This window comes from Neodiprion pinetum, chromosome 1, assembly GCF_021155775.2.
Source record: "Neodiprion pinetum isolate iyNeoPine1 chromosome 1, iyNeoPine1.2, whole genome shotgun sequence".
Taxonomy (NCBI): Eukaryota; Metazoa; Arthropoda; class Insecta; order Hymenoptera; family Diprionidae; genus Neodiprion; species Neodiprion pinetum.
Genome location: NC_060232.1, coordinates 10,601,409 through 10,628,569, shown reverse-complemented (window position 1 = coordinate 10,628,569; position 27,161 = coordinate 10,601,409). Strand labels below are relative to the sequence as shown.

The following is a 27,161-nucleotide window of genomic DNA, read 5'->3' as shown; positions in this document are numbered from 1 at the left end:
TTCGTCAGTATCCCGTACACTCTTCATTCAACAAGGTCGCTCCCGCTGTGCGTATTCATATTATGATATTTTTCTCATCTCCCGAAGCTACTGGCAAATTAAACCTGAAATTCATTTCTTTCAATTTCATTCATTTCTTGCTCTCGTCCCCCTTTGAGCAACTCTTGTAGCTTACTTTCCGAAAAAAGTAGCATCAACTTGGGTATCTTAAATATCAATGAATTGAAAATTTAGATTGAAAAGTAAGAAAATATCACAAAGATAATCCAAATTTTATTACTCAAATTCAAATAACGGTAGTTATTTCACCTTCCTCACTTCTTTTCGGTTAAATATCCAACTGCCCGAGAGTTTTCAAATTCATGTCCCTCTCGAATGTTGTGAGGATAAACGAGAATTATTCGAATAACAGTCTACGGTGATTTCTATCTATTCATTCAACTGAAATCTACAAATTCATAGAGAAGATAAAGAACGAAAAAAAATCTACCATGATATAAAACTGAAGCCAGTCGTGGGATTATGATAAACGAAGTTGGATGCATATGAATAGCGCTTTTAAAACTTGTGAATAACATATCCTGTTAAAAAAACAGGAATTGTCCCGCGGAAATCAGCCTCGTTGGTTATAAATTTTTCATGTTTTCAAACTTCTTCGTGTGGCATGGAGTAGAACAAAGTTGAATCATAGAAAAACCTATTGAAAAAAATTCAGTTTTGGACAGGTTGATAACTCTCGAATAAAATATCCTGACGACAAGGGATCAACGCTAATTTTCAATGTTATTTTATGGAGTCTGGATACCGCCGTGATATCGTTAAAAATAGACCGGTTTCGTTTCATTATCCAGTGTAAACTCAAGATAAATCTTGTAGATATTAACGTGTACGCGTCCAAGTCGGTATATATAAATATTATATAAGTAGCTGAGAGCAGCAGCGACGATTTTATCGATCCCAAATAACATATTCGGGAGGAAGAGTTTTTTTTTTTTTCTCTTTCCTTTCACGGAACTTGTTCTTTTGCCCTGTAGATATACTGGCTAATCGATCAACGGGTTGATTACTTTGAGCCGTTTTCAGCAATTCTGCGTTTTATCTCCTTAATAATATCTTCGAACGCTCCGGGAGCCGACCTAACGTGACCAACGAAATTCTGACGTGCGTTGCCGCTCAATTCTTCTAAAACCCACACGCGAATTATAAGTACAGCGTTCTTTTTCCCCCCCTTGTTTTTCCACCATTTCTCAGAGAGTGTAAGTAAAGATAGTAATCTCACTGGATTAATGCTGCCAACCTAACTGAACATTCAGAAAAATCTCGATCCTACGATCTTTAATGATTTGGAATTCATCGAATAACGATCTTTCATAAAACTACACCATTACATTAACGCAACGTGACAAAACTTGAGCATTGCGAAATCTCTTGGACTTTCCGTTAAAGTACACAGCAATTTTGGCAGTAGGTATAACATTCGATTACATGTTTCTCAATCCGTGAAATATGCCTGTTGCAAAATAGTGGAATACAAGATAATCGAATACGATTAATGGAAGATTTGAAAAAATTAGGGAATCTTGAATTTCAGATGCCGGGGTAAAACATTGACTTGGTATTTCGGATAAAACTGCTTAAGGGGAGGGTAATTCGCGTTGCCGCGATGCGTTCGCCGGCCTGAAAGCTGTATAATGTTGTCGGTAACCGAGCATCCGTAAACGGTGAACCGATGAGGATCATCGTCTGCTGGTTTAAAGCGAACGTGAGGGAAGCCGATCGTCGGCGAGCAGCGAGCGCCGAATTCTTCGTGTTTTAAATAATTTTATTTTATTTTTAATACGCGTTCCCGATGGAATCTCTTCTCTTTCGCGTTGCATGCGTCGTCGTTCTTCGCATGAAAACGGCCTGAGAAAGAGAGGGAGAAACTCCTTCTTCTCCCGGGATGATACGAGATAACGAAGCCTTCGGGCTTCTTTCCCGTGACGCGAACTTCAATCGTCCCGACCGACCGGCTGCTGCAGCCGGCCTCGAATTTTCGGCGACTTGAGATTATTCCACTCATCCTGGCTACATCCGGACTACGGATTGTTGGACGAGTTTTTACGGCCGGCCGAAGGGTGGCGAAAATAATAGGTGGAGAAAATTAAGGGATATTCTTTGGAGAAACGGATAAACTTTGTCGACGCGATGACTCGTCTCTTACTTTTCTTTTCCGCGTCTCTTCTTGGAACTTTTTTTTTTTATCTTTTTTTGTTGCTCGTGTTTCGTTTTCGTTTTTGTCCACGAGACCGGAGAAAATTGTCCGCGAGGATATTGCAGTCCACCGTCATCGAGAGGGGTTCGCTTCTCCTCTCGCCGGTAAAACCAATCCCAGAGGATGTGGATGGAGGGGGAGTTAATTTGACCGAAATCTTGTGAAAAAGCGATTGGATATTTGAAAGGTATTAAACCTATCGGTGTAGTCTCGGTAGGTTATTACGATAATGTTATGCGAGCTAATTGGGGGGGGTTTCTTCCTCGGTTGAGATGCGATAAAAAAAAAAAAAGAAAAATACATTCCACACCGCCTCGATATTTCATATTTGATCCAATGATGCGAAAAACTAGTACACGTGATTAACCTTTTACTTTTTTTCCAATGCTTGTCACCGGCGAATTGCAGCAGGCTACACAGAAACCGATGTAGACTCAAAATTTTGTTCTCATAATGGTTATACGAATTTTTATATATTTTTTTTATTGAGTTGCTTTGATAAAGATCAATAAACAAGTACAAAGTGAACGCGTGTAGGTAATGAGAAAAACTTGATTAGTTTTATCAACGAAATAAGAGGAACTAACACTCTTTCAATCTCAATTCTCTTCTATACTCCAAATCTAATGCAAACCTGAAATATGTATATTAAATCCGTATGAATTATTCGAGAATTTGTTCTTTAGACAGTCACACAAATGTAAATAAAATTTTGTTCGTTACCGTCGGACTGACAATGAATGAAATAAAAATTATGTTTCACGAGTAATGATTGACGAGAGAAAAAAAAAGAATAAAAGAATTCTCGCAGTCGGTAGGACTCGAACCTACGCTCCCAGAGGGAATCTGATTTCTAGTCAGACGCCTTAACCACTCGGCCACGACTGCTTGTAGAGATAACATTGAGCCTTTCATTTCACCGTGCTGATTTTTGCGAGAGATTCATTTACGTTGTTTCAACAGCTGCGGAGTGGATATGATACCGTCAATATCGTTGAGAGGTAATTACATATTTACACGAGCCGAACACGTAACGTTTTAACAGATTCGTCAATATCCCGTCTATGCATACGCAACTCACCGAGTGCATCGGTAATATTCAAATTTCCGGCTGGATCTCGTTGCATAAGTGCAAACAGACTTGTTGAATTTTGCGCTATAATAATATTTTCCCGGAAATGGGTATCAAGTAATACATATTTAGTTTAACTCACAATCAAACTGTCGAGAACTAGATTGCAATTCTTTTTCCACGGATATACGATACAACGAAATTGTTTCAATTTCTAACGATCGGATGAAAGTGGCGCGTGTTTTTTCATACAGTTTTCACGTAACATTTCGACAATACGAATGAAAAAAATCGAACTCAATCTCGGAATATCTTCTTTGAATTCGTTCACCGTTACACGTCTCTTTTTACGACAGCAAAAAAGATACGCGGGCAAGTATGAAAATATATCATCAAAGCTATCATTCCGGAATGTCACCAGCGATAAAGGGACATGAAGGAGCAACTGCCGGTAAACCGCGGCACATCTCGCCGTATGAAGTTGTTTAAGCTTGTTAAGTCTGACGATGGTTAAGTTACTTTCCTGAAGCCATTCCAAGAGCGAAACCCATTAAAACCGTTCCGGTGGTTGTCTAGGATTTAGAGGATGGTAAAACATCCCAACAACTTTACTCCTTTATGGACGGCTGCACCACCTTTCTGCGTAACAGCCGACGACCCGTGATGGATGTGCACTATGTCTTATACCCGGTAGGAATCCGAATGTACACTGTAAAAAATTTTCGAGTTTAAAATCGACCGTAAGTGGACTAATGTAAAAACAATATTTGTCGTCGTTTCAGCACTGAAAAAAATTTCATTTGTTACAGTAACTAGAAAACTTCAGTAAAACAGATGTCGTTAAAAAAACTGCTTGAATATTGTCGAAATTACGAAAAACGAGGTACGCGTAACCATTTTGCGCTATCGTCGATCCTTTTTTGGTAATTGCAACGCAAAATCAGTTTGTGAGGTTTACTCTACTTTTTTAGTCATATAAGGCTTTAACGTCAATTTATTGTTGCACACGCATTAAATTTTCGCAACAGTAACAAGAAAATATAGCAACAGTCATCGTAATGAGAAAGAATAGTAACGGATACTAAAATTTCCGGTAACAGCTGCAAAACTAATTTTCATTTTGTACCTGGAACTGTATTTTTCGATTGTGGTAAAAAATAAAAATAGTTAAGAACTGAGCGGTAAGCGTAATTAAAAATTTTTCTCACAATAGGTGAGAAATTCAATGTCAGACAGAGTTGGGTTGACACTGACTGAAAAATATTCTGCAGAAGTCCGCGTCACATTTTTTTCACATTGTACCGGCTTCGGTCGTTTTTCATTGGATGCATATAGAAGTCATTTATTGCTTTAATCAAAAGTTGTTCGATTTGGCAGCTAATTGAAAGAAAGTTCACCATTATCTCCGTCAAAGGAACGTATTCGTAATCAATGAATGTTTTTTTAAAGATGCATGAAAAAAATATTAATATTACAATCAAGTATACTTAAACATCGATTTTTAACTTCCAATTGTTTCAAAATTATAAGAAAAAAACTTAGATTGCTCGTTCAATTTTATTCCGCTATGGCTTAATTTGTTGAGAAAACCATTCGATTACAAATTCGACGAAATGAATTTTGTATTGCTGTTTTCACTGTCAGAATTGTTATCGGTGTAATGTTGAAAAATTTAATATTATGCGATACCAATATGACCAAATAAACTGTCTTAGTGGGATTATAGAGAAGAGGTAATTTCCTGAATAAAACGAGTCATCGCAGAATGAAATCGAACAGATATAATCAATTTTTCACCATTTTACAACGACTTGAAAATATACAAACTCTAGATCAAAGTTCTTGTTTGCAATATAGAAAAAAATTTGTCACTTGAATTTTTTTTCTCGGGTAATTATCGTTATCTTAATTTTTTGTACGATAAAAAAAGGAGCAACAATAATCATTCATTCTAAGGTATTAATACATAAGTCATATTTTGGAAATTTCAAGTCACGAAAATCTCGACTAAAAACCCTCAGATTACGAACGGCCTCAAGTTCACAGTTAAAGGTCGACTCTTGTCTCATATTTTTGAATTTCGATTGAGATTAATTTCACCGGAAAAGGACAGCGCAAATGACCGGGACACGTATTCATGGCGTACCATTGTTGGAGGGTTCAACCAATAAACAATCCGCGAACGTGCGCGGTTCACATCCTACGTCATTGTTGTTGCGTCCTGACTTTATTGAGCGTGAATCGTCGATGGTTCTCCGGATGGAAAAATCCCCTTCCGTAGAATTATATAGAGCATGAAGAAGCAGGCCGCTTACCGCATTGTTCCTTTCGTCGACGAATCGAACGGACATTCTTCGAGCCCCATTCAACGGCCAATCGGCAAAACGTGGCGGACCCTTCGTGTTCCGCATCCTGCGGAGTAAGTCTGATGCGCGAAGTGCGTGCAACGAAACGGTGTGTTCGGCTTGTCACAAAGCCACCGACCGAAGTGAAAATAACGCTTCGATCATCCGACACGGTGTGAATGTGATTGATGATCACCCCGGGTCTGAATAAATATACCAACCATTACACCCGGGTTCTTCGTGTGCCTGATAAAACCCTTTACGAATGAGAATTCTCGCAAACGATCCGCGATTTCTCACTTCAAACACACACGCAGTCGTTGCGCGAAATATGTATTCCCGGTGTTCGGCTGGATTGGGGCATCGCCAAATTCATGCTAAATATACAAATTGTTTATCGATCATTCCAGGGAATGGGAAACATCGAATGAATTTAAGGGGAGTGTTCAACCTGAGACTGGCTTTCGGGAGCTAACCCTTTCACTCGAGTCACGAACAGTAATTTGGGTTGCTTCTATTTTCAGAAAATTGTACGAACTCACCTTCTCAAGATATGAAAGTTTCCACAGTGTTGCTTTTTCCGAAATTATAGATTTCACGTCATACAAATATATATACTTTACGAACGTTTCGCGCAATCGGTATGATAAAAAATTGGAATCAGTAGCCATGACGCTTAAAATCCCACCTCCGATCAACACAAAGCACTTTGACTCGGTGTGGGTTGCTGTTATTCCCTTTTCTTACCTTCAAGGCAGCCAACGGCTCGGATGAAATTTCTCAGCGACTTGCTTTCACCGCAGCAACCTACCGCTCGGTGTTTTAGAGTGAAATTATGTGACAGTAGGCATTTGTAAGACGTAAACCTAACAGGTCAGATAAAATCACGGTATACCAACAAAAAAAAAAAATAAATAAAAAAACAGCTTTGAGCATCGGATCGACCGCCGTTTGGACTCTGCTACTCATTTGGTCTCTGATCGGTTCAAGCGAAACGTTTCGTCGGACCGCAATATGACTTTTTCTCAAAGCTGCAAAAAAACTCACCCCTCACTCGAAGTTACATGATCGATGATTTTAGCACCTTACATCTCAGATTCCGATGTCGGAATATCCGCGTTCGTGATTATATGGTGATTTTCGTTCGGTATTGAAATTGCCAAAAGTGTCTAGTACCGCTTCCGCTTCCACCCTGGAGGTTTGAGATTGACTCAAGACAATTCTCAGCAATCGATTCACCCGATCCGGCCTCGAATCTCGTCCAACCGACCTAATCATGGGAGTATAAAAAATCCATCCTGGATTCGAAGATGGAATAAAAAGACGTTCGATTCGAGGGATTCGGTCGAGACGAAATTCGTGATCCTTCAGTCTTTTCCCAGCTTCTTCCCGCCGGTCCTCCGGATAGAACGAACCGCTCGGAAAACAGTCGGGCTTAATTTGATCTTATCTTAGTTGAAACGGATGCGATCCTTCGGGTGCAGCGGAGGCAGAAAGCCGGCTTGATGGTCAAGCCTGGCTCGCTCTCTCGCGTATGGGATGAAGGCAGAAAGGAAGACGCATTATAAATAACGCTTGAACGTCGCGCAATGTAAATGCAATACAAATTGGACTCGGTCTCTTATTATTATTCATTGAGGACATTTGTTAGCTTATCTGACGTCGCTGCTGCGTTCTGGACACAACCGAACGTGGATCTTTCCCTCCGCTCCCTTTTATCTCTCATCCCTTCCTTCGCTTCTTGTTCGCAGCGGCGCACCGCAAGCCGCATCAAGTAGCGAGACTGATTTGATCGCGCGTGAGGCGACGCGTTTCTAAACCGACAACACGCCGGCTGTTCGTCCTCTTTCTATACGCCGTGGTTATGGACCTTTTGCGTACCGTGACGTATCGTATCCTCCTCCTTGTACCTTTGCGGTTGGCGGACATGCGTGCCATGCTCATTGTACGTCTCTGCGGTGCGTTGTCGAGTTAAACGCGGAATACGAGTTGCGGAATTCACGAGATCGCGACGCAGTCTAAGACGCAAGTGAAGTAGAGAGTCAAGCGTATTTTATGATTGGAGTGTGAAGTTGGATCGACGACAAGATGGAAAAAAGAAATAATAACCATTGAGTCGTAGATCGTATGATATTCTGGATATTACAATTTTTAAATTCGGAATAATTTCACTCGATGTCAGATACAATACCGAGCTGAGAGAAATTTTTAGTTCCGGTTACCGAACTAAATGAATATTAGTTTTGAATAAATGAAAATTAGTTTTCTAGCTGTTACCGGAAAGTCTAGTATCCGTTACTATTCTTTCTCATTACGATCACTGTTGCTATATTTTCTTGTTACTGTTGCGAAAATTTAACGCTTGTGCGACAATAAATTGACGCTAAAACCTTGTTTAACTAAAAAAGTAGAGTAAATCTCACAAACTGATTTTACGTTGCAATAACCAAAAAAGGATCGACAACAGCGCAAAATGGTTACGCGTAACTCGTTTTTCGTAATTCCAACAATATTCAAACAGTTCTTTTTTTAACGGTACCTGTTTTACTGAGTTTTTTTAGTCACTGTAACAAATGAAATTTTTCTCACTGCGTTGGAACCATTAATTCGAGTTGGACGTTTGTCACTTGGAATTTTTGGTACGAAACAATGCGAAATGTTACATTACTTACGCACCAACAGGTAAGAAACAGAATATCAAAACCCACGCCTGTACGGAGATATGAAAAATTTTGCCGTCAGAAGCACACAGCAAGTTGGTTTGAAAATAACATAGCGCGTAGCCTTGAAGCGATTTTTCACAAAAATTGTGAAAATACTTGGATTATACGTAAAACCAGAGATCATCAATATGAATCAGACGTAGATACGAGTTGAATTGATCGTCTCGCGCTCGGGAAATGGATCTTGACATTCCTGATATAACACCAGGCGAGGTCGGGGAGGGGGATAAATATGAAAGAAGCAAAGACATCCGTCTGAATATCCGACGTTTACCTGTTAACGAAAATGGACTCGAAGATCGATAAGAGACAAGTCGATCGAGTTGAATTTAGATTGATACTCCACAAGCGGCAACAGCCGTATTAAAAAAGTCGAGTGATCCGAAACCCGAAACCGTGGTTCACATCCGCTGTTGCGATTGTGTGAGGCGAGGTTTCCGTATAGATTTCTCATTTGGAAACTGAAAGATTGAAGAGTAGGCGGGGAACGAACCGAGTTATCGAAGAAGTTTGAAAAGCTTATTGTGACCTTTTAGAAACTTATCACTTCGGGAGCGAACAGGAATCAGCACTGAGATATACGACTATCAACAACACTCGGCACGGTCGCAAAACGCGAGCTCGAACTCCTATCCGGGAAAACTAATTTTCTTCTCCAAGTTACAACACCGCATTTTATCCCCCAGACCGAACAGCGAGACATGCGAAGAGTTAGGTTGCAGACGGTCATGAATGAAATTTGAAATAATATCTATCTTCGTTTAAACGAGAGTCGAAATTTTTTCGGTTACGTTGGTTTTTCCAAAAAGTCAAACCTCGAAGTCATATCTCGTCGTCAAATTTGGACAGGTTTCACCGGGACTAACTTTTTATGTGTATAAAATTGTAGAATTGATTATTGTTCAAAGTAGTAAATTGGAATTTGAATTTTTAACCCTCGGTTAGGAATTTGAGAATTTTTCAGAAACCGAGTAGAGTGCGATAAAGCAAAACGCGTACTCGTACTTCGTAAGATGTCTTAAGTTCGCTTGAAGTCATTTTAAAATATTCAAATCGAGATTTTCTTTTTAATGCTTCTCCAACGATTGACACGTTAACTTGAGCCTCGTTCGTAATATGGCAATGCGCGTGTAAATGACTGTAAATGCGTTTAAATCATTTTGTTCTTTCCCTTGCTATCAAGTTGGACAATTGTCAGACATAAAAATGTGGCGTGAGTTTCGTTTGATCAGAGAAAGGAGTAACCTTATGTGTTCATTCTGGTTGAAACGAGTTTGATCGACGCTGTTGACACCGACTGTCGCCCAACTCTGGCACTCATTGGATTGAAAGTACACTGAGAAAAATTTCATTTGTTATAGTAACTAGAAAAATTCAATAAAACTAATAATTTCTCTCGGTATATGTACATTGTACGCTTGAATTGTACATTAAATTGGGAACTACTCAAATCCACGTTCAATCAACATTGGCATTAAAGTGTCGATCAGTGGCCCTTCTTCTTTCGTCAGTTGGATCACCGATTGTACCACATTAATGTAATTTTTTTTCCTCTGTCTTGGTTAGTTAAAAATATTTAACAACGGAATCCACGTACACCTCAAACTCCAGCGTTAATCTATCGCTCGTACGAAACACCGTTAATTAAATACACCGAACGCGGTGAACGCACTAAAAGCAAATTGATATATGAATCGTGATTTCATCGCTTCGAATGCTCGGTTATGCACGCGAACGATTCCATTTCCATTTTAGACTAAAATCGCCGGAATATTTTCAGCTCTGTATTTGGATGCACGTTCGACGTATACACCTCACTTTGAACGAATGAAGTTACCAATGCTCGTTCTTTCCAAACCAAACTAGATACGAAAAAAACCCACCTTATACGAATTTAGCATGACTTTTACATGTTCTTTGAGATACAATGATTTTGCATTGTAGATTTTTGTCAATAATTGCGGAAACGACGTACGAAATTTATTTGAGTAGATTTGTTGCAGGGAATTCATTCGCAAAAAAAAAAAAAATACCGTGCAACTTTTCCTCATGTTTGTCGGATATTTTGTTTTTTATTTGAAGATCGTAGATTTCAATTGTTTTTCCCACATATCGAGAATACATTTTTGTGATCTAATTTCTTTGAACTTATCGAAGACAGTCGAGTCACGGCATCGATCACGACGTTAGAATCATTCAAATTTTCGTCCATCACAATTGAAAAGTGTCGTTTTCCGTTAGACGAAAAATATCATACCGAGAAAATAAGAGAAAGAAAATCGTGCAAAATTGGATTTTCAACAAAATATCCGCGTAAATCGTGTGAATCTCAAAGACGATGTTTGCTCGGTAAGTAACGAAGGTTATTTTACATTACATTTTCCAGAAGGATATAATTGTGGCGCGTAGCTCCAGTGGCAGAGGAACAATCATCATCACTCGCGTTCTCTCAAACGTTGAACAAATTCAATGTTGAAATATGCCCCGCGACAGGATATTATCAGATTAACGCCGTGGGCGATGCTTGGCAATATTTTACTCGGCGTCGACGAAAGATTGAATGCCGACTGTAAATCTTATCCGACTAAAATACGTCGGATTTAACGTCTCGCATCGACCAACACGCAACGTCGAGACCTCGCGGAGTCACGGATCCAAGATTTCCTCTCACTTTCTGTTCTTCGTTTTGTTCCTTAGTCGTTGAACACCTCTGCACATTGCGGACTGAACCGTAGCTGCAGCGATTTCAGGTGTTGCGAATTATTCGGACAACTCGTCGAGACCGATTAATTAATAATCGTAAAAATTTTTGAAATTTTCATTCGCTACTTCAAGCTTATTCATATTTTACTCGTGCGTGATTTTATTGTTTTTTTCACGTTGCAGAATAAATGTTGCATCGGGTTTTGAAAGCATGGTAAACAGATATCATTTTTCAATGGAAAAAATGTATGTTTTTTTGGAGATTATTGAAGATAACCCGAAGCTTGGTCTAATCATTTCATCTTATTATTCGTCAGAAATATTTTTCTAAAAAATTTATGGACGCGATTGTTATTTTTGACGATATTCTTTGTTTTGGATTTTCGATATTTTTACGTTCGGAATCCTGGTCATTCTGATTTTCGGTTATGCTGATTTTTTACACCCTCTCGTTGAGTAAACTACTAAATTTTTCGAATTTTTCTCTATTGTAACTTGAATTTTCGGAATCTTGCATTTCGGAACTTTGTTGTGTCTTCAATGTTTGATTTCTTCACTTCACGATTGGCGACCAAATGATACAGAATTAGGCGCTTTCGGAACTTTTCAAATTCGGAACTTCAACCCCGCCCCAGAAATCAATGCATACGTGGTAAGTATGAAATGTCGGTAAATCCGTGTGAATTTATCGTCTCGCAAATACGTCGCAATCAGTCTCTGATTACAATATCGTAGCGTAACTCATTCGGAATTGATAAAACTGCAGTAAAAAACGTTGGATTTGTCTTCGGAGTATAAAAAAGAGAGTTTATAGAATGGAAAGGAGTGATTTGCGATCCGCGAAGATAGCGAGTAGCCGTTAAATATCCTCGTTTCGCGGCTACCAAAATAAATTATTGTTTTGAAAATAAAAGAGAGATGATTTCGCATCGGGTGCATTAATCCCGCGCGCATATCGCATGCATGCCAATAGATAAAACAAAGTCGGCCGATGGCTAATGGGTAATAAATATCCGTGCAACTCTTCGAGACGTTAAACGTCCCCTTCGGAATATTTTCGGGTCTCTTGGCAAAAATACGGCTCGACGGAGGATCCGCTTCGCGGAATTGCGATAAAATACATTCTAGTTTAAATATATGTGCCAATAATTGTCCGCCTTATAATCGCGCAACCAAATTGTTAACTCTGAGAAATTTTTAGTTCCGGTTACCGCTCGGTCCTTAACTATTTTCATTTTTTACCACAATCGAAAAATATTGTTCTAGGTACAAAATCAAAATTAGCTTTCTAGCTGTTACCGGAAAATCTAGTATCCGTTACTATTCTTTCTCACTACGATCACTGTTGTTATATTTTCTTGCAACTGTTGCGAAAATTCAATGCTTGTGCAACGATAAATTGACGTTGAAGCCTTATTCAACTGAAAAAGTAGAGTAAACCGAAGAAACTGATTTTTCGTTACAATTACCAAAAGAGGATCGACAATAGCGCAAAATGGTTAGGCGTACCTCGTTTTTCGTAATTCCAACAATATTTAAACAGTTTTTTTAACGATACCTGTTTCAGTCAATTTTTCTAGTTCGTGTAACAAATGAAATTTTTCTCAGTGTTGTTGCGACAATTTGTGCGCGTTTCTGCGGGCGGAATTCAAAGCGGGAAAATTTCGTCCGTCCCTGCAATTCCGGAAAACTCCTCTCCCTGCATCGGCTGGCTTTTAAAGTTACTCACCTGGTTTTCACACCGAAACAAACTCCGGCTATTTATCAGCGAATTTCATCAGAGGTTAACTCGCTAATTCCCTCTGAACCCCTTCCGCAACCCCGATACGCCATCCTGGATATCAGCCAACATTTTCACCGCGCATTTGCAAGACGGTAACATAAAACTCAAGATTTACAGCTTCGCTCGCTCGCTAGCTCGGTGGTCACAATCGCTTCGCCGCCTTCTTTTTCATCCGCCAAATTAACCCGCGTGCCTTTGATATTTTGATATATCGACTTTATAAGATTATTTGAAAATTAAAAATGAGGCTAAATCAATATTAAAAATCTTTTATCAAACTATGATTAGTAGAGTGACCATTTTAATTTATTTATAAATATAACCACACATAAGCCGTCATTATGTTTAAAATTCATTCATTCATCCATTCCACAATTCATTCATTCCAGGTGTATATAGTTAAAACAGTGTATATTGTTAAAATTGGCGGATATTGTTGAAATTATAAATTATTGTCAATAACGGTTTTTCGTCGAGGCACTATGTTTGTTTATTGCACTTTTAATGTTCTTCGTTTTATATCGTCTCTCTTTAAATTTGGGCTTGGGTTTGGAGTGTTTAATTTTTAATTTAATAGGTATGTCCTCGTAGTTTAGATTTCCGTTATTATTTTTAAATGGTCGATTTTCGATCAGTTACGATTTCATTTCAGAGAGGAACATTTCCGCACCTTCTTCCTCCTGGAGAGACGTAGACCAAGCCTCTTAATTTCAAATTTGTGACCAGGTTCCCCACTCCCTGGGTCTAACCTAATCCACTCGTGCCGTGTTCATTGCGCGGTTATATTTGAACCATTACAACTTGAATCGATCGGACTTTTATTTTATTTTTTATTTTTTCTCCCCTTCCGAGCTTTTTCTCTATACGTGGACTCGTTTAACGTCTTTTTTAATTACTTTTTAGCCGAGTTCAAACTGCCGCGGTGATCGCGTAATAATAATTGTGTGATCCTGGGATATAAATCGAAAAATTATTACCCGATTAAATGTTCGCTCGTCTTTATCGCTGTTCGGGTATAAAATTCATGAATAATTGTAAACCGCGAGTCGGCTTCTCGGTAGGAAAATTTATTTAACGTCGAAATCTTCGACTTACGCATATCCGCAGGACGGAATTTTTCGTTTGCTGATCAGCCGAATTACGGAAATGTAAATACAGGGGGAAATTTTCTAATTCGTAAAAGCGTTCAAGTGTTTTTCTCGCAGAAACAGTTTCTTTTTAACTCTATTTTTATCAAGCTTTATTCGATTCGATTAAAATTGTGCGAGAAATTAAAATGAAAAAAAAATAAATAAATAAACAAGTTCATCATCCACGTGTAATTTTTCCTCATCAATCATTTGTATCGACTTGCATTTGGGCATTCAGATTTTTATGCATTTATTTTTTTTTTTTCAAATCAATAATTGCTCTTGGTAATATTTTTATTTCATTTATTTTTACGTAAATATCATAATGAGATTTCTCTTGTTCTTCAATATCCTGCCTGTTTCCTCTTTATACATGAACGTACACCAAACTTTTGGAATACGTCAATTCGTGTTAAAATTTCTAGCCAAAATAGATCAGAACATTAATGCATCTGATATTCTCGTCGTGTTTGAAAAGCTAATCAAATGTTCTTTCGTTAAAATAAGCACTTACTCCTGAAATTGCAAAATCATTCAGTTTAATGAGTCTCAGCTGTCCAATATCACGCAATTCGATCTCGGCTGTTACAGTTTCAAAATAGCATAATAGCATCGGGCGTTCAACTGCAGAAAACGCTAAAAGCGTATTCTCACACGGATAACGAATAGTCTATTATATTAAGTAGTAGTTATTCATATTGCAATGATCTCTTAGAATTTGTCGAATCGCAGTGCTTTTATCACGTCGGAATATCTATATCACATGCTTTGTATCATTCGGATTGTAACTTTGCAATGCGTCATCTGGTGGAAAAAAAATCAAACTAACGCAAAAAGGCTGACAGTTGACCGTAAGACCGTATTTTTTCGCATATGGATGGTAGAACAAGTATATTATTGATCATGTTTCAGTAATTTATGTGACACGAGTAATTTGAAACTCCAAGAATTACGATTTTCCTCCGATGAAATTAAAAACTTGGGTTATGAGGTGATAAAATGGCGCCAAGAACCGGCCTCTGACGTCATAAGGACATTTTCCAATAATTTATTACACGAGACAATGTGTGTAGAGTTCGTTCTTTTCGTACAAAATAATTAGACGAACTTTTCCCGGGGCTCGGATCCTGATTAAATCTGAATATATTCTGTGTAACAAAATTTGTCTTTCCATTATTCATTTTACGCGTTGATCAAATACTGCGGTGATTCTGGCGATCCGTATTCACCAGTAATAACATTAATAAAAACTTTCGGTGAAATAGTGCAATGGAAATGATTTTCTAATTTTCATTATTACTATTACTGCATCGTTTCAATACAGTTTCTCATCTTGTTTCTAAAAATTACATCGACCGGTTGATTTGAAATTACAAAACTTCACGTGTAAGAATTGCTTGCTAAGATTCACGCGACATGCTGATTTTCAAGAACTGTAATAATCGCTAATTTCGGGGTTGCTCTCACAGTTTAGTTTAAAATTTTTCAACTGCAACATTCGTTGGCCCATTAGCTCAGTTGGTTAGAGCGTCGTGCTAATAACGCGAAGGTCGCGGGTTCGATCCCCTCATGGGCCAGTGAAATTTTTTGCTCCATTTTAGAAGTACTGCCAGTATTGCGCGGGTTTCAAAAAGGAAAAAAAAAAAGTTGGTATTGAATTTTCCTTCGATCTCAATTTTATCTGTGCAATCCGATTATTCTCGCTGCATGCTTTCAGCTCGTCAGTCGTGCAGTTATCTCGAATTTTGATCGAGAATAGGCACTAGGAAATTTCAGTGAGAATTGATGATAAAAAATAGCACCGAATTGACACGGTAAAAACTTCTACAATCGTTTGGAAAAAAAAAAATTTACATCGATCCTGCCAGGATTCGAACCTGGAATCTTCTGATCCGTAGTCAGACGCGTTATCCGTTGCGCCACAGGACCGTTAAATCTCAGCCAGAGCGGCCAACTTTCGTAGAAAATACCTCTCGGCGAGCACGTTGCTGAACCACGTGGTCAAAGGCGAGCGCGGTCAGCGAAGCTTTGCCTAAGCTCGACTTGTGCCGCCGAAAGTCAGAGGTCAATGTTTCATTAGCCGTTGACCCTTGATCAGGTGATAGAAATGGTCAAGCTGCAGCTCTTCGTTCGATCGTGACTTTTCGAAAATACCAGATGGTAACGGCGGGATTCCTACTTATCGGCCGGTTTATATGAAATCAATTGAGAAATAGTAACATTGATGCTAAGAAAAGCTAAAACTGTTTTATTTATCGAAACTTCTTTTCTGCTGAATTAAAGAAGAAATGGACTTTTGTCTTTCATTCTCGTTTTGGAACTTCAGTTTTGAGGTTAGGTTAGGTTCAGTCTTCAGTAACGGTTGATTCAAGTTTAACAACGCTGGAATCCATTTATCTGAATATGTTGTTATTGTTGCTTTTTTTTTTTTTTGTTTAACCGAACATCTTGTCAAACGTCTTTCAACATTTTGTCCTTCATCGATATTCGAGAATCAATTAGAATGAAAATAATTTTCAAACTTTAGTTTCTAGCTATTACATCTTTGGTTTAAAAATCAAAAGCAAATGTAGTTGCCAGATGTTAGGGTATTACGGAGAGCTCAGTGTTCGAACGGCAAGCGTCGATTTGGGTCTTGGGAAAGTGTAATAATAACTTCTGGTGACTCCGTTTCTCAAAATAACTACGAATTTTATGCAACATATGTCGAAATATTGATAGATTTGTCCTATTTTCTCTCCCATTCAATATGGAAAGAAAATGTTGAGTTCATTCCTCCTGAATGCTGGCTGAGCGTTTACTTTTTTTTTTTTTTTTTTACTCTACGTACTTTGTAAATCATGGAGGAATATTTTAAAAGTTTATGAAAAGCGCAGTAAGAAGGAAAGCTTCTATTGATGGCTGGCTCTGGCTTTAAAGCGATGTCCATATCGCCTGTTGCAGACTTTTTGAAAGTTTTCACGAATATACCTTAGCCATGATTTCTATTATTCCCAGCGATGCGATTATTTACGTGCATGTATTGTGTGCAACTCTTACGTACACCTGATGAAACGACGATGCGTTGTGGGAGAAAAAAGAAATTAGAAAAATCTTCACCTACGCTGCAGCGTTCCGGTTCTATTGAAATATCCATTGAAACGAATGGCGCGGAATACTGTGCCACGTAATTACGGCTCTGCCACGGCTGGCGGTAAGCATTTTATGGCTAAATTGACGGCATTAACGAAAATGGTTGGATCCATTAAGCCGTCGAATGGAAATTAAGAGTCGTTTTACCCCGCTCCTCCGTTCACCCATAGCGAATTTCTACCCTTGATCGACGTCTCCCGACTGCCAAAGTTCTCTAATACTCGCCTTTTCACTTTTTATAATTGTCGAAATATCCCTGATCATTTGGATGATTCGACGTTCTCGTGTTATTAATTTTCCAACTTCCCTTCGACTTCTGTCAGGGCCAAAGATTCCAGATTTCCATGTTTTCTGGAAAAATTATCGAGAAATATTTTGTCAGGGATCAGAGTAGCGAAAGAAATTGAATTTTCTTCGAACCAAGCGATTTTTTTTTTTCCGTTGTTAGCGGAAAATAACGCTGACTCTGCATGGCAATAATGCACCAGCTTGTACTCTAAAGTCTAGACGCATTATCCTCAAGTATCTGCGTGTAGCAAGTACTTGCAGGTACTTTTAATTGTGCATACTTACAATGATAGGTCTGAAAAGCTTCACAGAGAATTTTTATGGGGCGAGGTTGAAGTTCCGAATTTGAAAAGTTCCGAAAGTGCCTAATTCCGAATTATTTGGTGGCGAAACTTGAAGTAAAGAAATCGAACTTTTACGAAACAACAAAGTTTCGAATGGTCGGGAATCCAACGGCTTAAAATTTCGAAATGCGAGATTCCGGAAATTCAAGTTACGATAGAGGAAAATTCCGAAAAGTAAAATATCGATGGAGTAAAATTCAGAAAATTTAAATATACTCATACAGCGTAGTTTACTCAACGAGTGGGTGTAAAAAATCAGAATGACAAGGATTCCGAACGTAAAGATATCAAAAATCCAAAGAAAAATCACAATGGCGAAATTTCACTAAGCCAGAAATTCACAGAATTGAAAATGTTCGATCATTCGGAATTTCGATATTGAAGATTTTTCAATTTTCTCATTTTCATACTGTCGGAATTTTGACCTGTCAGAGTTATGCATTTTCGGCATTTTTCTTTTTTGAATTTTGAGCGTCGGGTTTAGGACCGTTCGAAATTTTGATGTTTCGTCAAAGTTTGATTTCTTTACTTCAAGTTTCGCAACCAAAAAATTCGGAATTTGGCGTTATCGGAACTTTTCAAACTTGGAATTTCAACCATATCCCCATTTTGATCGTAAAATCCTTATAACCGAATTGCGGCGACGAACGAACAAAATTGATATCTTGGCATGGATGTAATTTCATTTCTGTATACATAGCTGTATTTGACTTGATGATTATACTACTTTGTTTTGAAGATTATTATCACTGATTATGTACTCGAAATTTAAATTAAAGCTGACTTTTGTCAAGTGAGCAAACTCGTCAGATAACATTCATCCGAAATGAATAATGTATAATCAGCGTGTGAAAATTCCAACAAAGGTGAATAGTTTAAAATTGTAGATTCCGTGAGTTGAAAGTCAATAATTTTTCGTTGATTTTGTTACGAAATAGTTTTATATTGAATATTTATCAAATTATTATGTCAGCAAACTATGATGACTTGCATTTAGCATCGTTTTAAAATGCTAAAAACTTTCACGCTCGTTCAAACGATCCTATTCATTGTCAAACGATTATTCTTTGCCATGCCTCTGGAAAAAATTTCAACTATTCAGTTTTGGAAGATCTTAATGATATTGATTTTGATCAACAAATAGCAATATATTGAATTGATTATTTACAAAGTCACGGTAAATGTGTAAAAAAAATTTGTAATTAAATACCTTATTTTTTCTTGAATCGAAAAAAAAAAATAATAAATAAATACAGTTTACAGATACGTTTATTTGGTGATTAAACAATCAATGCCCGACCATCCATTAATCGAATTGACAATGAATATTGATTTTCGACTCCACAACTCCCTAAAGCGCAGAAATTTTTCGAGCCTTTGAAAAATCTCATTTCTACGTATGCGTGAACTCGGCTTGACTGATGGCTCGCATTTCACCTCGTCGTCCCTCATCAACCCTGCGTTCATTCCAAGGATCCTGGCAAAGTGGCACATATATTAGTGTCGACTTGATTACTTTACGAAGTAATAAATCTAAAGATTCGTATAAAAATTCGGAGATACAGAAAAGTCGAATTAACATTGACATGGCAAAGAAATGATCGAAAAAATAAAAAACATAGCCGTTTCTCTAAAAAATATCACGTTTCGTTGCGTCGAGTTCAGCTTTGAGATTAACGGTGTTAGTGTTTGATTCCTAAGTGTAACCAATTCTCTCTGAATCGATGTTTGATCAAGTGTAGAGAAAAACTTGCCTCTAGAATGACGCTGTGTGCTCAAAAATTGTCAAGTCAGGAACATAATTCTTCGCTCACGTGGGCGCCGTGGCTTAGTTGGTTAAAGCGCCTGTCTAGTAAACAGGAGATCGGGGGTTCGAATCCCCCCGGAGCCTCGTGGAAGTTGTTCCATTTTTTTCAGTATTTTTTACAGATAACAGAAAAAATATATTTTTTTTTTCCCCCATCAATTTCATTTTGTTCGTAATCATATGATCGAAAAAGTTTTAGTCATTCAAATGGAAAGGGTTAAATTTTTTGTCTACTGCAGATTTCTCACTGTACTCGATATGCTACAATTCTGATTATAGCAAAAAAAACAAAAAAAATTCGAAAAATTTATCGAGTAATTGCAAAACGAATGTATGGAACTGTAAAACTATTCGATAATGAAATTCGAATATTCATATAGCCAAGAAAAATTTGCATAATGTAATATCAAATAAAACTAAAATACCCAACTATTAAAAATGTTGAACGCACGAAGAAATCGCGAAGACTGCTACATTCGTGGAATAAAATGCATTGAATTTTTCCGCTGCACTTAACTCAAGTTTGCGGTGGAAAATTCCACGCCCACGTTCTGTAACACCATTAAACTTTTACGATTCAAGTTTCTTTCCGGCGGTACGGAGGCTGTTGCCGCTACAACGACTCTTTCGGTTCGACGGTGCGGGAAAATACAAGAGACCGCAAGGCAAATGGCAAATAAAAATCTCCTCCGTGGTCGAGTCTGAGGGCCCCGATCACCACGTACTGGGTGTACCGGAAGGTCACGGTTTCACCCGTTTCCTACGCTGAGAGGAAACGGTGAAACTTAGCAGGCTGAATGGCCAACTTCACGGAAAGAATAGAGGAGCAGGTTCTACTCGGAACTGCAGTAAAAGAGGGACATGTCGGATTTTTTTCGGTGATATATCCCTTTCAGTCACAGTGCCGTGGGATACTCAGCGTCCCACCTCAAAAATTTTCAAGTCCTAGTCTTATCACAGTTCATTTACAGTTGTGATCGGCGACCCCAAAAACATCGAATTTTCACGGTTTTTTCGTTTTTCATCTTGGAATTAGAAATTATCACATGCTGACTTGAGATTCGTGATCAGTGACGACAAAAAATCGCCGAGTAAGACAATTTAGCACAAAATATTGAGTTGAGAAACGTGCGACTGAAAGGGATATCGTTCGTAAAACGCAGAATTAACTCTGAAAACATTGAAAACCACTGTATTATGCAGACTACAATATGCTATATTCATAGTAAAAAATAGAGTTAACATGGATGTTTTTTTTACCAAAAACATTCACGTGCCCTTCTTTTCTTGCGATTTTGTACAAAATTTGCTCTATTAGTTTTTGGGCGTACGCATGGTTGCGAAACAAATCGTATTATATCGGTAGGTGAAATCGTACCGCGGCGATATTTTGGTCTGGAAGATAGGAGAGCCAATTTGTTTGAACCCAGTCCTGAGATGTCAAACTCTCAGAACTCAAAAATGAAAATCGAATTAATACCGTTCCACTACCTCTTGTTCGAGCCAGACAAATCAGAGGAAACGAGTAAACGTATTTATTTACTCGCGAACGCATGTGAAAAATGTTTTTACACCGTGATCCTATCGTGTTTCTTGGTAGGTCTGCTGAGCCTTCCTCCATCGTCGCTGGTAAGGCTAGATCCGATCCTCAGAGAAGGTGAAATCCTTAATGTCGGAATTCACACGTGCCCCTAAGCGTCGGAGTCGTTTGCCGATGGAAGGACGAGAAGAAGAAGCCACCACTCCGAGTTTCCGGGTGTGCTATAAGAGATTGTGTATAAGGTACCTATAATATCGCACATCCTGCGAGGCATCGCGTCGTTGGCGCCGCGTGTGGCAAAAAAAGAAAGTCAAGAAGAGAAGCGCCAGGGTGAAATTTCACCTCAATCTCCCTTATCGGTATAAGTGGTCCAAGGCGACTTCGGGAAGTCTGTGCACAACGTCTGACATCGCGGCTCGCTTCGTCCAGGCAGTGCGTCATCTTGACTGGAGATATCACGGTGCAGGCGTAGAGAGGAGGAACGCCAGGGCGCCAAGACTCCATGAATACATTACAGGACGCTCTACTCGCGCCAAGGTGTATTTCTTAAAAATGGTACCGACCATCCCTTTCCTCAGAGCTGGCTGTTCGATGCGACTTGCGTTCTTGTGCAGTCCTGCAAACCATCGTTCACAATGCGTTGGTGCTGTGCTGTACTCGTACTGGTCACCTTGCAGGAAATTGCATTGGCATATATCTACCTGAGTCGCGTTAATACGAACACTTAGGTACGTACTCCTTGCAACTGGTGCTGAATACGTCCGGCACAATACCCTCGGCTTCTGTCTGTCAGTCTCGGTTGATCCTTTGGAAACGATGGATGAGCGGCGGAATTAGGGGGCGCGGTTTGACCGTGTGCAGCAGCGCACTTGAGTCGGGTGGAATTGCAAATGTCAGAGGAATCGGAAACGGTCCTCACGATTGTCAAGGGAGGAAATTCACGAGGTTGAAGTAAGTAACGTTAACGTCGCAAAACATCGGGAAGAAATTCATTGTTTTGCAATGTTAGAATGACTTTCAAGGAATTGTCTTTTGAAAAATATCGGTACGTTTGGTTCGGTGTGATTTACTTAATTTCGGACAACTCTAACGGCGCGAAGCAAAGATTCTTCCTTAGCACGCATCGCTACAGTAACGTTACCGACTTCAATCGCATGGAAGCGCTTAACAAAAGTGGTCGCTTATCGGCATGCGCGACCTGTACAACACCAAAAGCAACAACAATGACAACGGTCCGATATACGTGTATTCGGGATGGTGTTTTATTAAGCAAACTTTTATTTCCGAATTTGTCATAAAGTTGGGGTATAAATATCACCTTTGTCCCTCGAAAGCTACAGGCTCTACAGTACGGTGGTAATATTTTTCGTTCCTTATTTGTTGGAGTTGAGATTTTTCTTTTCTCCGCATTGCTCGCTCCTCTCAAGGCATAAGGCACACACCGAGTGAATCGTGACCATATTTCAAACGGCGAATGGTACTCGCGCGACCGTCCTGTGACCCACTGGTTATTGTTAGTAAACCGACCTTATTAAGGCGCGATCAAGCCCTGCGGACTACCATAAAAGAGCACATCCATCTTCGCCCTTCGGCATTCAACGTCGTTTCCCATCATTTGTTGGGGGAAGGAAATGAATCAACGTCCAAGGACGCGTTTTATCCATTCTGATTTATCGAGTCTTTGACCTTCTCCGCTATGTCATAGTAACTTCGGCTCGGACTGCCTCGAAGAGAGCGTGCGAGCCAAGCCCAGATTGACCCTTTATCAACTAACATGCTTCGCAACTATTTGCGATAGTCTATAACGATGAAACTTGTTCCGGTATTCAACCAGTCAGCTTCCTTACGGTTATCACGGCATTGCGGAAATTTAATCCTTCTTGGAATGGTAAGGTGGAAGGGAACGTATCGCTTGGTAAACGAGGTTATCGAATCGCCGATTATGGCGGTGAAGCGAGCACATCGTAGTCCATTTCACACTGCACCATTCGACCGTTTCTACCTTGAACATTACTGTGAGACGAAAAATCACGCCTTTTAGGTGGTTTAACGCACTGTAGTCGTTATCGAGAGTTCTCACCGCACCCTAACGGCGGTGAATCCAACATCGCAAAAGGATGCAAGTCGGTTGTGAATCATCGGGATGGTCTCCAAGCTGGTTGGTGTTCGCTCCCGACCCGACTGACCGCTAAATGCGCTCGCCGTTACAAATAACCCGAGCGTTGAATCGGAATATTGAACCTCTCGTTTTTTCCAATCTTTTAACCGTGCAGTACTGGTTTATACGACGACACGGGCATCGGTCAAGGACGCGGAACGTGACTTCCGATTTTCGCTGTCTCTTTTCAATCCAAGGCCCGATCAGTGTAGAAAAAGGCTTCAATTTGGTTTACGTTGACGAGAAAAGGGAAATTTGAAACAGTTTTTTCCTTTCGCAGATCCTTGAATCTTTGGAACCTAGCAATTTTTCATTTTTACTGTAAACTACGTAAAGAATTGGAAAAAAATGAATGAAGGCTCGGAATCTTTGATACCCATTTTGTAATAGTCGATTTCCGAATCTTGTTGATAATTCTATGCAACAATAAACAAATGACAATTTTTGAATAAAGTAAACACTTTTTTGGCAATTGGATTGGATCCGAGTAACGTTCAAAAATATATTATACCTAACAGAGAAGGTTATTTTTAAATACCTGGTACCATGGAAAACTATTTCAAACTATAAAACTATGATAAACACATGAACTTGATCTCCCGCAACATTATCGTTTATTTCGTTTACACAAAATTATTAGGTAGCTCAACTTCGAATATCGGTATGTAAACGAATTTTTTTTCTCAGTAAGCGTAATTAACTTTTGGTCATATCAATTCCTGCGTTACGTAAACTTAGAGTAAAATATAATAGAGAAAACACCGACGTACTGGCAAATTGACGTTATGAAATTGAATCCTAACAGCTGAGCAAACTTCAAGTCTCTGATATCATACGGAAATTCGTGTTTTAATTACAGCGGTATTTATTTATAGACGCTTTTCTCCACCGGACGAATGAATTCCCATTATAACCATAACGAAGAGAGAACCGAAGGGGAGACTCGTCGACGTTATAAACCATACACTGCTCCTTTTCTCCAATTAATATACGCACTTGGAAAATATCGTACATACCAATTATCCGTGTACAAATCCAGATAGCGTATCGGCGTAGAACAAGAAGATCGCATCTTCTAATACGCCACGCCTAGATATCACGTCAAGGTTGTCAGCCTACGGCCAATCGGTAATCATTTACGGCCCAACCTTCGGCAATTAAAGTACAACTTGAAAGTGAAACTCGCGATGCGAGTAACAAGGAAATTCACATCAACGTTGCTGTGTGTAATTAATTCGTTGGAAGATATACTTTTCCTCTCGTCTTGTTACATTCTTTACAGGAAAGAAAAAAAAAAAAAAAAATGCGTAAATCTATTGCAAGGTGCGCTGCTAGATACCTACGTGTGTTGTCACCTGCGTTAATCAGTTATGGTGAAAAACTCGTTAGCCAAGAATCGTAGTGAAGATAATTATACTTTGTCAAAGAATTTCCGGCTTGCGATATTTTTATTCAATAATCACGTCGTAACATCGGCTAACTTTTCTTTTACAACACGATATTCTACGCTACATGTTTTATGTATGGACAGCTTCAACAGTTAATTAATTGTCATCGTTTCAGGCTGAAATTTAATCTTTCCGACATTTTAACGTCTTGTAGTATAGGTACTTATAAGATGCTAAAATACTGCCAGTTTTTCAAGCCTCTTATAGCTCGTAGAGTTTCGCAGAAACATATTTATCATTTTTTAACTTTGAACAAATTCATTTTCACGTTCGAATTTTTATCATACACTTGTCGCAGGATAAAATCAGATCCGATTTGTTTTAGACGTAGAAATAAGCGCCAGATCGTTCCCGTCATAAATTCCGCTTTAGACTGAATCCTGAAAGACTGTTAAAAAAAGAAAACGCTTCTTTCAGAAAAAACCAAGTTATATCGATTTTTCCCAACTTAAATCTGAAACTTCACATTTTTATCTGCGTCTAAGTTTTAAACTACCGTAAAATTTTTTCCCGCCAAACCGCGAATTTACTGATACAAATTTCAAATTCATGATGAGAATTGGAGAACATTAAAAAAAAGTTCTCTAAAAAAAAAAAAAAAAATGGATGCTGCCTACGATTCCTAAAGGTTCGGTTCAAAACGAATTCCATGTTCTCGGAAAGATCAGACTTTTTTGCATAAAGAACATTTTTGACCGCAATAAAGGATACGATTAAAATTCGAATGTGAGAATCAACATGGCGCAAAGAAGAGCGATTCTTCCTTCTTCGTAGCTCCATTTACTCCCACAAGTCGATGTAATTTGAGTGTGTCATGAAAGTAGAAAATGTCACGTTTTAAATACACGCAGACGCGAAGCGTCCTTTTTAATTCTTTATCCGGACGTTGGGGCGTAGGAATTTATTGTATAAGTACGCCCCCAAGTCCCTCCTCGGGGTACGTGGGAGGTTAAATTTTGAGGACAAAAGAAACGATTCATTCTCATGAGAGCGAGCTCATCCGTAGGTAATGAAAATGATTTAAGGCCAGTGCGCCGTTATTGTTTCGCTATTCTGTGCTGTGTGTATGTATGTGTCTGTATATATATATATATATACGTATGTATACGTATGTATATGGGAGAATAACGAGGACAGAGCGCTTGGTGAAGGAAATATTTTTAATATCGCTAATTTTACTTTTCTAAGAAACAAAAGAGGAACTAACGAGAAACAGATATCCTTGTATGTGGTTTGCACAGTATGCGGTAAAGTTTTGTTTTGCAGATTTTATCGGCTAAAGATAAAAACTTTTTACGCGTTTTAAGCAGAAAAACAATCAGCTTAGGTTCCTAGTGACGAATGCGGAAAATGCGAAGAGTAAGATTGATTTATTGATTAATAAATTTTATCACGCCTTGGCTACGCTTGGGTGAATAATTAATACAGGAAAAATAAGTGAAAACGATGGTTTGAAGTTGAAAATTAGGCATATATGTACAATGGGGTGTTTGACCAAAGAAATAATAATTTGCGATTTTTCACCGTGGCACGACCTAAAAAGTTTGTTCAGGTCAAAAGAAAGATTCTGTAAAAAGATGAGCGTTCTACGTTACGCGAAAGATCGCACTGCTTTGATTATTCAATTTTTTTCCACGGTTTCTTGAATTTGCGAAACAACACGTTGCAGCATTTCAAATATTATTTCTTTCCTAACATTCATATTCAACCCAAATATCACGATTCGTTACGCAACGACATAGAAACAGCAAATCTTATACTCCTAAATTGAAAGTTCATATTACGTTATAATTATTTCAAAGGATTGAATCAATAATGAAAAAATCATCAGATAAAATTAAATTCGCAAACATCGATTGGAGATTTTATGTTACAAACGTGGGTCTTTTTTGGAACGTAAATTGCTAATATGATTGACGTAAGTAATAAAAAAAACTTCATTAACGATTCTTCTTAAATTTAAACAATTGTATAATAGTAAAAAATTAGGTGAGCGTGATCTTCCACATAACGTAGAACGCTCATCTTTTTCCAAATCCTTTTTTCTAACCTGAACAAACTTTGTACGGGGTTCCATGGTGGAAAATCACAAATTATTTTTTCCTGCAACACCTTAATACATAAATGACAAAATTTACTAGTAAGGTTCCATTCCCATGTGGTTAACGCATGACGTACGTAGGTTATTTTATAGGAGAACGTACGTCATGCGTTAACCAAATGGGAATGGAACCTTACCAGTAAATTATCAATTATCGATCGGAGATTGATCGGATTAGAGTTCGAGATAGGGAGACAGAGAGAGATGGATGGGTGTTAGCATTCACCTGTTATGTCTTGAAGGAAATAAGGAACTTAAGCTTAAGCTTAAACTTAAACTCGATACTGGGGAGGGAAAAATAGGGAAGCCTTCCACAGGCAGCGGTGTGTCACC

General features: G+C 38.6%; 1 protein-coding gene and 4 non-coding genes across 6 annotated transcripts in view; 3 read left to right on the top strand and 2 right to left on the bottom strand.

Annotated features, from left to right (window-relative positions):
- The window catches only part of alpha-Man-Ia (alpha-Mannosidase class I a), a 276,024-nt gene that overhangs the window by 87,752 nt on the left and 161,111 nt on the right, over positions 1–27,161 (top strand). The gene's annotated exons all lie outside the window — the stretch shown is intronic.
- TRNAS-AGA (transfer RNA serine (anticodon AGA)) lies at positions 3,061–3,142 on the bottom strand. Its single transcript has one exon. It is a non-coding gene; the product is annotated as a tRNA-Ser (tRNA).
- On the top strand, positions 15,514–15,587 carry TRNAI-AAU (transfer RNA isoleucine (anticodon AAU)). Its single transcript has one exon. It is a non-coding gene; the product is annotated as a tRNA-Ile (tRNA).
- Positions 15,867–15,939, bottom strand: TRNAR-ACG (transfer RNA arginine (anticodon ACG)). Its single transcript has one exon. It is a non-coding gene; the product is annotated as a tRNA-Arg (tRNA).
- Positions 19,592–19,665, top strand: TRNAT-AGU (transfer RNA threonine (anticodon AGU)). Its single transcript has one exon. It is a non-coding gene; the product is annotated as a tRNA-Thr (tRNA).